Genomic DNA, 17,085 nt, shown 5'->3' on the forward strand with positions numbered 1-17,085 from the left:
ATAGAAATGGGTAGATTCAGACTGGACATTAGGAAGAAGTTCTTCACCATGAGGGTGGTGAGACACTGGAACAGGTTGCCCAGGGAGGTGGTAGAAGCCTCATCCCTGGAGGTTTTTAAGGCCAGGCTGGATGTGGCTCTGAGCAACCTGATCTAGTGTGAGGTGTCCCTGCCCATGGCAGGGAGGTTGGAACTGGATGATCCTTGAGGTCCCTTCCAACCCTGACGATTCTATGACCTAGATTTACACTGCAAAAGGTGCTGCTCCCCTAGACACTCATTGTGCTGGGGTGTGGTGGTGGAGAGAGATGGAAAGATCCTATCTTTTTTTCTGGATTATAGATTTAGCAGTAAAGGATAACAATTTCCTTTTAAAATAAGGAACAGTAGGGGAAACAAAACAAAACCTTTGCCTCATTTCCTGTTGTGTTTTGAGGTTTCTTACCAACACTGAAAACCACAGTTCATTACGGGAAGTTTTAGTGGTCTGTATCTGTCAGTGTTTTAAATCAGTACTTGGCATCAGCGAATGAGACACTTTTCCCTCAGAGCAGAAGGGGAATTTTACTCTTTTATGTGTGTTTTGTTTGAGAAATTGTGTATTCACATTTCTTGTTTGTAAGCTTTGTGAAAAGCTACACTAACAAAGCCAAGAATGTTTTGAGCTGTTTTCCTTCCAAGTTCCATGAATAACACCTCACTATCAGCCTGCCCGCTTGCCAGGGCCTTGCGAGTGTTGGAGTTGCTGGTCTGGTGTCAACTTGGTTTTATATGACAGCCCCTTTGTAGAGATGTTAGTTTTCATTGATGCACGTGTTCTGGAGAGAGTTATGAGCTTGAGACCCTGGTAAATTTTTATGAAGTCAGCAGGCTTATGTTTTATGCTCTCTAGGATGTTGGGATAGCATTGTGTGAGGTGCTCTACAAGTACCTGGCTAATGATGCCTCCTGTTACAAGATAACAGTATAGAGCTACCAGGTAAATGAAACAGTTTCTTTGGGTGAGTGAAGATTTCTTCAGAACTGATGGGAAGTGGCAATCAAGTAGAAGCTCCTGCTTACCCTCAGTTTGCAGAGTGTTGCAGTAGTTCTGCATAGGCTTTGGAGAAGATGGGTTGGGATGCTGTGGCTAATGGTGGAAATGACACTTCTCCCAGTGGGGTGGCCAGCCTGAACCAAGCCCTGTTACTACCTCATCACTTCATTTGTGATTCTGAAAAAAACCCTCTTAGACTTTTTTCCCCAGCTGTCAGTCTTCAAAAGTAACAGGTCTGGTGATATTAACCTGATTTTGTGGAGTACCCTGAGATGCTGGGGTGAGAATGAGTACAAGAAAGGCAGCAATGTCAGTCACAGCATGGTTACTTCACTTGTTGGCTGTGTGCTCCATTCTGGGCAGCCAGAATTCAAGCATAGCCAAGCCTCTCAGGCTGCTGTGAGAACTTGCACTGTGAGGAAATCAGTTTGTGAAACATTATGTGTAAGAACTGGCCTGATCCAAATTTGTGACACGCAGGCTACAAAGATTCAACCAGCAGCACAGTTTGGACCAAACTTGTGGAGATCCCACATCCCTCCAGTGTGTTGCTTGCCATGCCAGCAGATGACTGTTGGAAAGGCTTTCCCTTTCTGTTAACTTGCATGTGGGCCTTGCAGGTGCGGAGGTCTTCATTTGTTACTCACTCACTTCCTTAGATTTCCTACCTTACAGGATTCTCAGCTCAGTGTCCAGTAGTGAGGCTGACAGCTGTATGGCCAGTGTCTCTCCAGTGTGTGCAAGTAAGTGTATCCTTAATCTCCTGTCTTGCTACAGCTCCTGGTGCCTCCTTTACGTGCCTGGCCCCTCTGAAGAGCTCTTGGCCCCTATATACAGGGGAATTGGACAAGAATGGGTCCATTTCAAGGAAGAGCACGAGGAAATATGCAACATGTTGATGTGGTCCTGCTCCAGATGTTTGCAAAAGTGGCTGTCATGACTTAGGCAGCCCCATCTCTGGATTTCACAGCATGGTGTTACTGCTGGGGAGTTCAGGTGAGGAAATGGGAACAGAGGAAGGCAAAATATCTCTCTGAGCCTGTCTGCTTTAGCACCTCTCCTGTCAAAATCTTTCTGCTGAAGAAGGAGTTATTACTTGAGAGAAATCATTGTGGCAGGTCTGTTTAGTGCCACTTGATCCAATCAACTGGTGTCCATTTTACAAGAGAAAATAGAGTAATTCATTATGTCTCTATTTTTTGTGTGTAGGGTCATCAGGGCTAAGCCAACAAGTACAAATGGTATCTCTTCTCCAACCTGAGATGATGAGAAATGTGGGTGCTGTTGTAACACAATATGAGTAACCTCACATTTTGGAGAAACACCTACTCTGCTCTTCATGGCATCTGCATTGAACATTGAAGCATTTAAGCAGAAGTGGTTATTGGGGAGCTAAAGCCTGGCTGTCCCTCTTTATTTCCAGATGAAATATTCTAGTTTGCCTGCTGCAAAGGGAGGTGCAGGAACTTCCCAGAGTTGTAACTAATTTTCTCATGGGAATAAGGAGCATACACTGCTAATGATGCTTTACCACTGAGATTCTGGCAGCTCAGCATCTCCAATGGCTTTTCTGTGACTGATTCTCCAACCACCAGTCTGCAGTTGGCAGCTCTTCTCAGCCACACCGTCTTGCTTCTCAAGCACTATGTCAGAAAAAGCTGTTTCTGGGTCAAAGCCTCCAGAGACACAGAGCTGGGTATTGTTTAAAGGTGATGGAAGGGAGCATTATCTCCTCATCTTTTTGGAGGAGCAGAGGGAGTAGACTATGGAGCGAGATGGCTTCACCACTGTCCTTGCCTCTATGGAGACTGCACCAGACCCCTAGGAATGTGCTGTGGGTCTGGGCCACAGGTTAAGTGTTTTAAAATAAGGGAGGCATTAAACAAATGGGCTGAGTGTTTCCATGCACCACTGAGATCTATTTAATCCGGTGTTGCAGAGAGGACTGCACTTTGGCACTCTCCTCACATCCACCAGCTGCTTGCAGAAAGGATAAGCAGGGAATTTAATTAATAAATGCTTACTCTTTCCATTTTTTCTTTTGACCTGTTTAATTTTTCAAATGTAGCATGGCATACCCTACCTGGTCACTGCCCTATCTGGTGTTCAAACTGATACTCCCTTATCCGGGCACAGGGAACACCATGCTGTGCCCTGTGTAATCATGACATGAAAAGGTGTGGAGCCATAGTCCAGCAATCCTATTTCACCTCCTGAAATGGATGTGGCCAGTATATATACCCATGAGGAAAACAACAGCTTTTAGGAAGGAGAGTCACCCTTTTGACCACCTTCTGGTTGTTTTACTTTTCTTGGAGGGCTGGAGCACCTCTCCTGTGAGGACAGACTGAGGGAGTTGGCCTGGAGAAGAGAAGGCTCTGAGGGGACCTTATTGTGGCCTTCCAGAATCTGAAGGGGGCCTACAAAAAAGCTGGGGAGGGACTTTTTAGGGTGTCAGGTAGTGATAGGACATGGGGGAACGGGGAAAAAAAAATAGAAATGGGTAGATTCAGATTGAATATTAGGAAGAAGTTCTTCACCATAAGGGTGGTGAGACACTGGAACAGTTTGCCCAAGGAAGTGGTAGAAGCCTCATCCCTGGAGGTTTTTAAGGCCAGGCTGGATGTGGCTCTAAGCAACCTGATCTAGTGTGAGGTGTCCCTGTCCATGGCAGGGGGGTTGGAACTGGATTATCCCTGAGGTCCCTTCCAACCCTGACAATTCTATGATCCTTTTGCTTTGAAATGTGAAATAATTAAGTCTAATGCCCCTTGAAGATGCAATGGGATGATGAGGCCTGCAAGTTTTTTCAGCTGAAACTTCTCATGTCCTTGGGTTTCGTGCCAGCTACCATGTTGCTATGCCACGCGCTGCCAAGGCATCTGAACACTCCGAGTGCAGGGACACTAAAGATGCCACACAGAAGGCTCTGCATGCTTGCTGTGCTTTTCCATAGCAACAAATACGCCTGATTACAGCACACTCATATGCTCTATATAATGAGTATCCCATAGGAAATTTATCACTGTGCATCCTGCATCATAATTAGAAATCAGACCGAGGCAACTCCAACCAATTCCCCAGGCGCAGGATGCTGGACGCATTCAGCGTGGAAAGGGTGGTGGGGAGCAGGAGAAAGGAGGGTGAGCAGGCAGCTCTGCTGAGTGCTCCAATACTTGCTGCTGAACTTGACAGCTAATTCTGAAATTTGTGCTGTCCCTCCTGGCAGTGTTTTGTGTGTGTGTGAGTGCGAAGAGGTGGTTCTGAGGTTTCTCTCCTTTCTCCTTTCTCTCCTTTTTAGAAGCCAGCCATTTTTCTAGTCTAATTTCTCTTCTGTTCCCCACTGGCAGGGAGAAATTGAAACCAGTGGCATTTAGACTTCAGTTTCATAGGGAGAGCCTGTTCTCCTGGGGGGAGTTTTCTGCTGTGGCTTGGTCCAATTGTTACTGATCTATCACTTAAGATATTCTTAACTACTTCAGACAAATCCAGCGGTGCTCTAATGAAAAACTAAAATACACAGGCATACTTTCAACCAGGCAAATTTAATAAAGCATTTTATTCACCTGACAAATCTAATAAATTTTCACCAAATAAGGCAACATTCAGCCTCGAGGCTGGGAGTTTGCTGCACGTGCAGCTCGCACAGCTTTACAAGTTCAAAAGCCCTGGGTTTTGTGGCTAGTGCTGGCTTCAAAATGAAATGTTACTGGCAGGTCAAAAGCTGTTTTCCAGTACAGCAGTTGTGTTAGGTATTCATATGTTTCAGTCACTGATGATAGCTATTAAAGTATCTACTCATATTTGCCACCAGCACCACATTAAGGTTTTTCTTTTTATATGATGAGATCTGTTCAGATTCAGATAATGAAATTATCCTTCTTCCCCATTGACCTGTGTCACTGCAATTTATGAACAAATGCTGCCCTTGACGAGAGCCTGAGCTGAGTCCACAGGTTTTCACTGCACTGCCAAGGACGGAATTTGGCCCCAGCTGTTAAGCAGAACTTTAAAGATGAGCCACAAGTATAGGCAATATCTGTGCCACACATATGTAGACTCTTTAATATTTATTATGCCTTCCTAGTTAAATCAGCTGGATTGATGCCAAGAGGTCATTTTCTGAGGCCTGGGTGAGCTTGTGGACAAAAGTGGGCTGGCAATGGTGCAGAGGGGAAGATTTTCCATGCTGAGATTGATCATGTGCTTCACCTGCTGCTGCAGGGCCATGTAGGAGTGAATCAGGTGCCCAAATGTAGATGCCCTGTGACAATTTAGATGGCCTAGAGCATTTGAGACGTGGCCATACTGTTATCATCTAGGACATAGGAGACCTATACCCATTTGCAGGAGGCACAGTTGGATGTTAAAGTGGTTATGCTTGTCAGGTACCCAAACTGTTCCCTTGTGTACAGAAATAACTATATTGACTCAATAAATGGGTTAATTTAAATTCCTGGAGACTGAGCTGACTTTAGGCATGGTAATTTATATTTAAGTGAAATAAGGGTGGGCACACAAAAGTCCACAAGGCTTCTTGTTCTTCGTTTCTCTGCTGAAAACACCAGGGCAAAGCACGGGGCCAAGATGACTGGCTCCAAGGTGACCTAATTGTGGCCTTCCAGTATCTGAAGAGGGCTACAAGAAGGCTGGGGAGGGACTTATTAGGATATCAGGTAGCGATAGATCAAGGGGGAATGGAATGAAGCTGGAGGTAGGGAGATTCAGGCTGGATGTGAGGAAGAAGTTCTTCACCATGAGAGTGGTGAAGCCCCGGAATGGGTTGTCCAGGGAGGTGGTTGAGGTGTTTAAGCCCAGGCTGGATGAGGCTCTGGCCAGCCTGATCAAGTGTGGGGTGTCCCTGCCCATGGCAGGGGGGTTGGAACTAGATGATCCTTGTGGTCCCTTCCAACCCTGGCTGATTCTATGATTCTGTGATGCTGTTCCAGCACTGTTGGAAGTGCAAGGTCTCAGGCCCTTACGCTGTGTCTGCACAGGTGCAGCAATTGCTGAGAGTTGTTTTGTATTGATTTTTATTTTGGTTTAACTTCATTTTTATTTTTTCTTCACTCAGCCACAGATCAGGTTTGGATTTGGGGTGTGCAAAGGGCAGCCCACACCTAGCCTTTGCAATGACATAAAGATTGCTGTGGCCATTTTATTATTGCCCAGGTGCTGGAGTTACACGCAGAGCTCACTTGTGGGCTGCTGTCAGCGAGTCTGGAGGTTTCAGGGCTGCAGATCAGGGAGGAAACCAGTTTTGTCATGGCTTTTGTTGCATTCAGCATCTTGGGTTAAAAAAAAAAAAAAGCAATGACAGGTTTCTGAGAGTGACATTGTAAATGCACTGGTTAGGCCTGTGTCCAGTTCTGGGCCTCTCAGTTTAGGAAGGATGTTGACTTGCTGGAGTATGTCCAGAGAAGGGCAAGAAAGTTGGTGAGGGGCTTGGAACACAAGTCCTATGAGGAGAGACTGAGGGAGCTGGGGCTGCTTAGCCTGGAGAAGACGAGACTCAGGAGTGACCTTATTGCTCTCCACAACTACCTGAAAGGAGGTTGTAGACAGGCAGAGGTTGGTCTCTTTTCCCAGGCACCCAGCACCAGAATAAGAGAACACAGTCTCAGGCTGTGCCAGGGGAGTTTTAGGCTGGAGGTTAGGAGGAAGTTCTACACAGAGAGAGTGATTGCCCATTGGAATGGGCTGCCTGAGGAGGTGGTAGAGTCACCATCATTGGAGGTGTTCAGGAGGAGACTTGATAGGGTGCTTGGTTGCATAGTTTAGTTGATTAGGTGGTGTTGGATGATGGGTTGGACACGATGATCTTGAAGGTTTCTTCCAATCTGGTCTGGTCTGGTCTGGTCTGGTCTGGTCTGGTCTATTCTATTCTATTCTATTCTATTCTATTCTATTCTATTCTATTCACAGTACACTTCATTTACTATCAACTGGATCTTTTAGCTCAGGCTCCCTTTGCTAATAAATTAGTCCTATCACAACAAGCACATGACTTTCCTTTGGAACAAGCAAAACTGAAATAAGCCTTTATTCTTTACTCCTTTCAAGGCCTCAATGTCAACATTTGTGCCAGTCCCACAGCATGAATGAAATCATTGGATGATGCTCTAGGAATTGTAGCGGCCAAAATGCCCTGTTGTCTCCAGAAGAAGAAGAAGTGGTGCTCATCAAATCCTGGAGGTAAGGCAGCTGGGCTAGCAGCAGCCCAAATGCCCAGGGGTACTTGCTGGGCACCAAATGCTATTTGTGCTTTGTGTCCAAACATTCTGGCTGCAAAAGGCTTTTCCTTACAGTGCCTTCCCCTGAGGAATTGTTATTCAGTCTTGGGCAGGGATGGTACAGCACTTCCCATGCCACTTTTATTCCTGCTCTTTACCTGCTTTCTCCCCAAGTGGCCAGGTCAGGCAGCGGTGAGTTTTCATCACAGGAGGAGACATTGTAGAAAGTGCTACTGTCTTGTTTGATACAGGGTGGAAAAGCATGAGTTTTAGATTTTTCTTGCTTGTCTGTGCTTGGGCCAAGGGACAAGTTAGTAAATGGCTTTCCTGTGGAGGGGAAGAATAATTTTTACCCTCAGGTTTCTCTTTGCATGGGGCCAGCAGGTTCCCTGCTGCTTGATGCTGAATCTTGCTGTGATTTATTATAGCTAAGAGTACACAGCTCTTAGCCCAGAACCTGCAAGTGAAGTTTATTCATTTTCAGAGGATTTTCTTGATTATTGACAAAGAAAAGGCCATTCCTGTGGGCTGACACCCTTCCTGTTGAAGATCAGGGCAGTGACTGGAATAGGTCCCCTGGGGCTCTTCCAGGGTTGTGCTGCAATGTGATCTGCTGAACTTGAAGTGACCGAGGGATTATTGTCCTAAGCTCTCCCTGGGTTAGGTTTTCCTTTGGGAGTCAGGTGTTCTTCTTAATAAAGCATGACTAAGGCAGGGTGTTAGAGTGGCATAATGTGTTGATTTAGGGTGACTGAATTGAGAGCCTGGATCCTCCAGCACCTATTGCAATGTTTATTGGGGCAGTAGAGCAGGTTTTTAAACTATCTAGACATGAAACAAGTTAGAAACAGCAAGAATAGATCAGAGCAGGAAAAGAGAGATGAGTAAGGAGGAGGGGATGGGGAACAGACTGATGTGTCTTTGGAGGAGGAAGGAAATGGAATGTGTAAAACAGACGAGGAACAGTAGATCAAAGTAGCCCAGCAGGAAGAGGAGAAAGAGCAAACTAGTTATTCCATGAATAAAAACATTATCATGGATGAGACATGAAGGGAATGACAGGAGGAGAGGACCAGAGATTGAGAGTGAAAAGAAACATTTTTTTTTCTCTTAGAAAAGAAAAAGAGTAATAAAGGATAAGAGTGGGAGGTAAAAGGGAATTAGATGAAGAGGGGAAAGGCTGGAGATGAAGACATACTAAAATGGTGTCTGTATGACCCTAGGGGAAGATCAACAGCTTGGAGATATATCTTGAAATTCACTTGGGGTAGCACATCACAAGGCTCAACTCAGGCAGAAGCTTTTTTCTTTTGGGGAAGAACAACCCATGCCTGCATTCATGTCAAGGTGGTGCTGATATATGTGGGGGCTGCAGAAGCAAGTGTGTGGCTGGAGCCCTGGAAAAGGGAGCTGGATCTTGTTTAAGGTAAAGAAAAAGTCCAACCAAACTGCTGTAGTTCAGTGACCCAGGCAGTGTGTAATGACATTTCCTTGAAAGCCCTGCCTTGTGATGAGTTTGCTCCGAGGAAGCTGAGATGCTGGTGGCTCACAGTGGAGCAGTGGCTGGCTGCACAGCACCCTGCATGATGTGCCTGGGCTGCCTGGCTGCCTGCTCTTTGGGAGACAGGGTCATGGGAATTAAAGCAATTGAGAGGCTGAAAATAATCCTTGTAAAGTACTTTGAAGAGAATTTAAATTAATCTACCTCTGCACTACCCTGTGCTGAGCAATTTTGGTGCCCTAGCCCTCAGGCTACTGCTTATGTAGGTGACCAGCAACCCAGAAACTCCTTCAGTAGGAGACAGAAAGAAATCAGTGGGAAGAAGGAAAAAGAAGGGTATTGGGAAGGAAGGCTAGCAGGGAGAAAAATGAGTTCTGCAGTGATAGGAGAGGGCAGAAGAGCATGACCAAGAAGACAGAAGAATGTCTGCATGGTGGCTTTCTGTTTGAAGGAAGTCTTTGGTCCTGTTTGATGGCCGTATCTCCTGACACTTGGTGTGTGTTTGTGTAAAGTCCTTTTAATCCCTGCTTCTTTGTGGCCCTTCTAGGTACTTTGCTGGAGAAACTCTGGGGAATGGGAAGCAGCGTTCAGCTCCCAGCAGCCACAGCGTCCTGGCTGGGTACACAGTCCTGCTCTTCACTCAGGACCAGCACGGGTCTGTGGCAGCTCTGGCCTTGCAATGGGCTTCAATTGCCCTGCTAAGTTTCAGATCCAGCCACCCACTGCCTTCCTGCTTGCTGACCAGGACAATGAGAGCCTACAGCCAGCATCCTGCCAGCTTTCACTGAGCAAACAGCACTTGGGCCAAGAGCTGAACCTTATGAGAAAGACCATCTTAGAGCAGCTGTTTTCCATCTTTCACCTGTTTTTCACACCCTGACTTCATATTTTAAGTTTGCCTGTTCATGAGCTTTACAAAACAGCAGAAAAGTATTACACTCTACTTGTACTGACATTTTGATCAGAAATCCCAAAGCATGTGAGGAAGAAAAGCAAAAGACTTGGGGGAAGCTAATGTCAAGTAATAACTAAATCACTTCAACTTTAAACCATGTCTGCCACTGCCTGGAGCTGTAGCAACTAGGAAGTTGTGTGATTTATGTTCCCATTGTGGCCTTCTTGCACTTAGCAGTGTTTGAACTGAGGCAGACAACTCAGCTGGAGAGCAGACCTCAGACCTCATCTGGCCAAGAATTTCATGTGGATAACCAGTACTGGGTTCCTGTATAAGCAGAAACTCACCTGGATGGTGCAGTAAGGTTCAGTCTGATGAGCTTTTGCTGTATGAAGCTTTCATACCCAGTGATCTCCTGCCTGGCTTTCCCTACCCCTGGCTGCCTGCTCAAGGTCTCCATCTCCTGTGGGCTCAAGGGGTAGATGTGTCCCTCATTGATTATCCTTGGTGCCCATTGCCTGATGGAATAGCTTGCTTCCTCCCCAGCTGTAAGCAGCATTGTTAGGTTTTGGGCTCTAATAACCTTCATTTGAAGCTCTAATGGATATCCACACAGATAACATGCTAATTTATTAGTTCAGCTCAACTGGGCTGCAGGATGAAAAATGATTGCAGAAGACTTTTAATAAAATACAAAGGGATTTTATAGGTCTCAAGCCACTTTTAGAATGCAGAAGAAAGCCAAGAGTATTACTTTGTTAACCCACATAATTCTACCCTGCCTAATGAGGTCTGGAGCTAATCTTCAGTGTTCTTCCCTGGGATCAGAGTTATTGGAGCAGGTAAACACCGCTAAGTACCGCACCGCATCTCTGAGTTGGGGTTGCATTGTCGCTGTGGCTTTCTGTTCCTTCCCTCTGATGAACTTTTCATAAAGCTCAGAACAGAGATGATTGTGTGAAAACAAAGAGCTGGCTTCCTGTAGCGACTCTCATGTAAGAGCCTCCTTTTTCCTCTCCGCTGCTAGGGTTCAGGCAGTGAAGGCAAGCACAGTACGTTGGCCTGAGGGACTGCACAAGTCTTTGTTTGCAGATTGCTTCTCCAAAGGGATATAAAGAGATCAACCCATGAGGGTATGCTACTTAGCTGTGAAAGTCATGCTGCAAGCTCAGTTCAGGCAACATATTTCTTTCTCATGACAGCTTCACATTTCTTCTCTTTTCTGCAGAGATATTTTGTGGGGTTTGAGAGGGAGAGGAGAGGTATATAAATAAGGAGAGAAATGGCCTGTTAAATCCTGTTCAGGAGAGAGCAAAATCTTCTAACTTAACAGTGGAAGAAATGTTTATTCTCCCCTACCTTACTTATCTAATCTATTTAGTTATTTATAGACAATCAATGCAGTTTGTCAGTGTGAAAGACACTGAATACAGACAGAGAATACAGACTAAGACTAGCAATTAATGGGTCAAGAGGAGGGCCACAAAAATGATCAGAGAGCTGGAACACCTCTCCTACAAGGACAGGCTGAAGGAGATGGGGTTGTTCAGCCTGGAGAAGGTGCTGGGGACACCTAATGGCAGCCTTCCAGTACCTAGAGGGGGCCTACAAGAAGGCTGCAGAGAGACTGTTTACTAAGGCCTGAAGTGATAGGTAAGGGGCAATGGTTTGAAATTGGAGGAGATTTAGATTGGATGTTAAGTTCTTTACCATGAAGGTCTGGAACAGTGGAACAGGTTGCCCAGGGAGGTAACTGAGGCCCCATCCTTAGAGATCTTTATGGTCAGGCTCTGAGCAACCTGATCTAGTGGAGGATGTCCCTGCTGACTGCATGGGGTTTGGACCAGGAGACTGTAGAGAGATCCCTTCCAACCCAAACCATTCTAGGATTCTATGATTACTATAAACTGGTTGCCCCCACTTGCCAGTGATCAGTGGAATTACATCTACATCATCATCTACATCATCTCAAAACCTGCTTCCCATTTAAGACACTGTAATAAACTTTGTCCATACCAGAAGTATTTCAGATCCAGACCTTGCCACTAAAACCAAACAAGGCATTAAAAACATCCATCTTGCTGATGGTTCCTCCAGCCACTCATGCAGTTCCCCTTGCCTGAAGAACCCTATGCTGAACTGAGTTCAAAACAGGGCAATCAAACCCCAGTTCTCAGAATGGCTTGGAGAAGCTCATGGAGGTTTCCAGAAAATGACACCATTTCTCAGCAGGCTCCACTGTGCTGGCTTCACAGGCTGTACAATGCCATAACCAACAACAATGAAAAACTGGATGAGCAAGGAGTTCATTATCACGCTTACTGGTTTAATAACAGCAGTGTGGTGCCTGTGCTCAGGGCAGGTTCTGTTAATATTTGAGAGAATGATGACATTTCTAACTTTTCCCTTTTTTTCCACAGTAATTAGCAAGGCACAGTCATGTAGGTGGTTTGGATGCTGGTGATAGTTTTGCTGAAGCAAGTGACCCAGCAATTCACTTTGGACCCATCACTCAGTGATTATAGTGTGACCTGGGGGAATATTAGCCACAGTCAAAGCAGAGGAGGTTAAGGTGACCACTTACCAGGCAAATGTAGCTTTCAGGGTATAATCTGTTTACAAGCATTTAATTGCAGTAAATGAGCCAGGCAGAAGGTGAGGAAGATCTGAAACACAGAGGAATAATAAATTGACTCATGTTTATTTAAGCATTTATATCTTCTGAAGCTGAGCTTAGCCTGGGAATTAAGACATGTTTGTAAAGCCCCTTGTCATCTTCTGCATCCCACATTTCCCCCTATAATGCCAAATCCTCTATCCCTTTCCAGTAGGGTCTGTGCACTTCCCTCCTTAGAATATTCTTCCCTATGATCTGCCCTGTTCAGTCCTGTACATCTCACTCCCTCTCCCAGCCTCTTCCTTTGTCTCAGGAAGTGAATAGAATAGAATGGAATAGAACAGACCAGGTTGGAAGAGACCTTAGAGATCATCACGTCCAACCTATTATCCAACACCACCTAATCAACCAAACCATGCAACCAAGCACCCTGTCAAGTCTCCTCTTGAACACCTCCAATGATGGTGACTCCACCACCTCCCCAGGCAGCACATTCCAATGGGCAACCACTCTCTCTGTGTAGAATTTCTTCCCAACCTCCAGACTAAACCTTCCCTGGTGCAGCTTGAGACTGTGTCTTCTTGTTCTGGTGCTGCTTGCCTGGGAGAAGAGACCAACCTCCACCTGTCTACAACCTCCCTTCAGGTAGTTGTAGAGAGCAATAAGGTCTGCTCTGAGTCTCCTCTTCTCCAGGCTAAGCAACCCCAGCTCCCTCAGCCTCTCCTCATAGGGCCTGTGTTCCAGATCCCTCACCAACTTTGTTGCCCTATTGTGGACATGTTCCAGCAACTCAACATCTTTCCTAAACTGAGGAGCCCAGAACTGGGCACAGGACTCAAGGTGTGGCCTAACCAGTGCAGTGTACAGGGGCAGAATGACCTCCCTGCTCCTGCTGGCCATGCTGTTTCTGATACAGGCCAGGATGCCATTGGCCCTCTTGCTGCTCTTTTTTCTGGTTCATATTTTCCCACCTTCCTTTCAGGTGAGTGCAGAATTTCTATCTCAATATCTGAATGTGTAAACTGGATTGTATCACCTTGAGCCAGCTGACACCTGCACTTGCCAGAAGGGTTCAGTTAATGAAACAAAGCTGATCCCCAAGTTAATTTGGAACAACATCCTCAAATGCTTGACATAAAATGGATTTTTTTTGGTTTTGTTTGAGTTTTCCTCTTGATGAGTTGGCATTAAACTAAAATCTAAATTAGGTTCGATTAGTTTTGGTTGGTTGGTTGGTTTTGGTGCTGGTGTTTTGTTGTTGTTTTTTTTCCCTGCAAAGTGTCAACATTTTCATTTTGAAAAATGTTGAAACAAAATGTTCTGACATTTTGGGAAATCCATCTCTCCCTGTACTAAGTTTCCTTCCAAAACACCAAACCCTATCATTAATTTGTTAATCATAAAAATAATCTCCTTAGCAGTTTTGGGCCTATTTCCTCCAACCTGATGTCGTAGAGCTGTTCAGCTCCTTTGGTCAGATTGCTCATGCAAACCCACCTGCCTTTTTGTTTTGCCCTTGAATGGAGGCCTCTGCTGGGTGCAGCTGAAAATGGTAAATGGGAGAAATGGCCCTGTCACATCGTGGCTCCTGTTTGGCCTGGGGAGAGGCCTTGAGCACAAGCCCTGTGAGGAGAGGCTGAGGGAGCTGAGATTGTTTAGCCTGGAGAAGAGGAGGCTCAGGGGTGACCTCATTGCCCTCTACAACTGGGTTAGCTGTTTGGGTGGGTTGGATTGGTTGATGGGTTGGACGTGATGATCTTGAAGGTCTCTTCCAACCTGGTTTGGTTTATTCTAAACTACCTGAAAGGTGGGTGTAGCCAGGAAGGGGTTGGCCTTTTCTTCCAGGCAACCAGCACCAGAACAAGGGGACACAGTCTCAAGCTGTGCCAGGGGAGGTTTAGACTCTAGGTGAGGAGGAAATTCTTCACCGAGCGAGTCATTCGTCATTGGAATGTGCTGCCCAGGGAGGTGGTTGAGTCATCGACCCTGGAGGCGTTCAAGAGGAGATTGGACGTGGCACTTGGTGCCATGGTCTAGTCATGGGGTCTGTGTTGATAGGTTGGACTTGATGATCCTCGAGGTCCTTTCCAACCTAAGTTATACTGTGTGATACTGTGTGGCTCTTGCACCATTGTGTTGGCTTCACTCCAGTTGCTTTCAGATAACTACATGAGAGCTTGCACCTGACTGATGGGCGCTAAAGAGCCCCATCTGGGGCTTCACAAACCTATTTCAGCTCAGCATGGGGCCATTCTCCCTTCCTAATGATGCTGTAAGGTGTCTCCAGTTCTTCCATGGCCCTCCCTGGCTATGGGCACAGTTGAGACAGTCACTACCTGTGGGATGATAATCTGTCAGCCTTGAAGCACCTCCATAGAGATGCCCAGGCTGGGGCTGCCTCTACAGTTGTCTTACCTATTACTTCTAAGGGTAAGAACCTTTGTTTCCCTGGGTATTGGCTCAGTGCTTGAGTCCCAGAAGATGCTCCTGATCCAGTAACTGAGGCCATATGGAAATGCTTTCCCTGGCAGGTAAAGAAATATTGTTATCTTTCTTTTATGGATGAAGAAAGGAAATATACTTCCCTTATGCTTGCTGATTTTTAACAGCTAATTTCATTTTTATGTCTTACTATGGCTCTTACTTTCTGGTTATAGCAAAAAACTATGTTTTCACCATGATTTTTATATGCTTTCAGCTGAATAGGGCATCATGGGTTGTACTGCACCATTCTGCCCCCTTCCCTGTTGGCTCCTACCAGAGGCTGCCTGTGCTTGGTCCCTCACTGCCATACTGGGGCACACAGGACATGATGCAGCCAGCTTGTTTTACACTGCACTACTAGAAAACACATTTGCTGCCCAGCCTCTGAGGCTGTGAAGTGTCATGGGCATCTCCTTTCACCTCCAGCTCCCCTTTGCTTCCCATTACGTGAGTCAAAAGGAGAGCGAACAGCCAAAGTTGTGGAGCATGTTATGATTCAATCAGCCTTATTTATGATCTCATGATTGAAGTGTCTGCTGTGGAGAATGGGGGTGCTCATGGGCTTGTTTCATTTGCAAGCTTTTGCAGGATGGCTGCTGGAAGCAGCCACACTGATGAGGCAAAAACCTTGCGGTAGCAGCGGCTGTGGCTGTCAAGGGAGCCGAGCAAGGTGACCCATGAGGTGTCTCATTCCTGTGATTTATCCCAGACTTAGGTGCAGACTTTCTCCCTTGACATTGTCTCCTATAGCTTATGCTGTGTCTGCAGCCAGGAACAAAGCTGGGAAGAACATGTGCTCCCAGGGAGATTTCCTAATCTCCCCTGGTGCAGAGCTGACCCTGGCTGACATGCACAGGTCTAATGGGCTGCAGTGGTGGTGGTTCCCAGGTGGGATGTGTTGAGCAAACCACCAGACCCTGACATGCCCTTAGTTGTGGCTCCTATAACATGCATCACACATAGGGTTGGTGCATGCCCTATTTGTGTTATTGATCAGCCTTGGGAGGCAGCCATGGTAATTAACTGTCACAAACCAAGACCCAAGTATGGCTCTTGTTTGTGCTATGCTGGTCAGCCAGTGCTGGACTGTTGCTACCTGGGGATGCAAAAGGTTGATCATTATGGCCCATTCCTGATGTCTGGCATCCCAAGCATTTACACTGTCTGTCTCAAGCCAGGGATTGTTCCAAAGGTTGAGCTAACCCAAAGTTTAGTTCATTTCCTACATGAAACTCCCCAAAAGATTTCCTTCTGTTTCTGTTCTAAATGGACTTCCTTGTTTGCTTTTCACTTTCTGAAGCACAGATTAATCCCATGGGATTTGCAGTGGGAAGCTAAGTTGTGCCAAAAAATATAGGCAGCTTTGCAAGAGCAGGCATTTCATATTGTTGGTCTGCAAATTACCTGGAGCAACTTGTAAAGCCTCCTGAAATGGAAAGAGGGTTTTTTAATTTCCAACAATGATTTTGTTAATTTTCAAGGTAGTCTGCAAAATGAAGATGTTCTGGTGTTGAAAAGGGATGTTCTTTAGCTTCAGCTGTGGTTTCAGTGGGCTTAAGATGACCTAAGTGGAGGGTCCTGGTGAAGGGAAATTCTGTGCCCCATTTTCTAAAGGGTCTGGCACTTGTGCCACTCCTTTGATGTCCACTGTGCTCAGATGGGACATCAACCTTCCACCTCTGTGGGATGGTTTCTAGGTGGAGGTAAAGGCAAGATCTTTCCAGAGCAAAGTAACTGAGACATGTTGGTGTACCTCAGCATGCTTGCCACATGGAAAGGACAATGTTTATAGGGGGAATTTTCTGTGAAGCATTAGAGTCCTGAATTTCAGACCATTCTGGATGTTCTCTGCTTCACATGCTGTGGTGGAAGAGGGGCTTCTGCACAAGCTTTCAGGCCAGGCAGGCACCCAAGTGTGCCCATGTTATTGGGCTGTGTGTGGGATGAAGTGACCTGAGCTTTTCTGATTTCTGGCTCCTGTGTTTAAAAAGTCCTCAAATGAGGTCTGCAGTGCCAAAAAGTAGAGCAGAGAAGGGAAGTGAAACAAGACAAAAGAGCTGAAGGAATGTCTTAAAGAAATGGGTGGGTCTCATGCTGCAAGAGGCCATGACAAGGCTCAAGGCAGTGCTCTGCTCTGATTTCCCTGGTCCTAGGACATGACTTCTTTCAGTTCCTTCTAGACATTTGAGGACAGGGAAGACTGGATAAGGGTTGTAGTGGGCCTTGTAGTCACCTTCAGGAGCAACTACTTGGCTGGTAAGAAGTACCCCCTTGTTGTACGCACCTACCCTGTTTCCCAGGAAGCAGAAACATGTCAAAT

Source organism: Melanerpes formicivorus, unplaced genomic scaffold, assembly GCF_026170545.1.
Source record: "Melanerpes formicivorus ecotype bairdi unplaced genomic scaffold, bMelFor1.0.p_v2 SCAF_36, whole genome shotgun sequence".
Classification (NCBI taxonomy): Eukaryota; Metazoa; Chordata; class Aves; order Piciformes; family Picidae; genus Melanerpes; species Melanerpes formicivorus.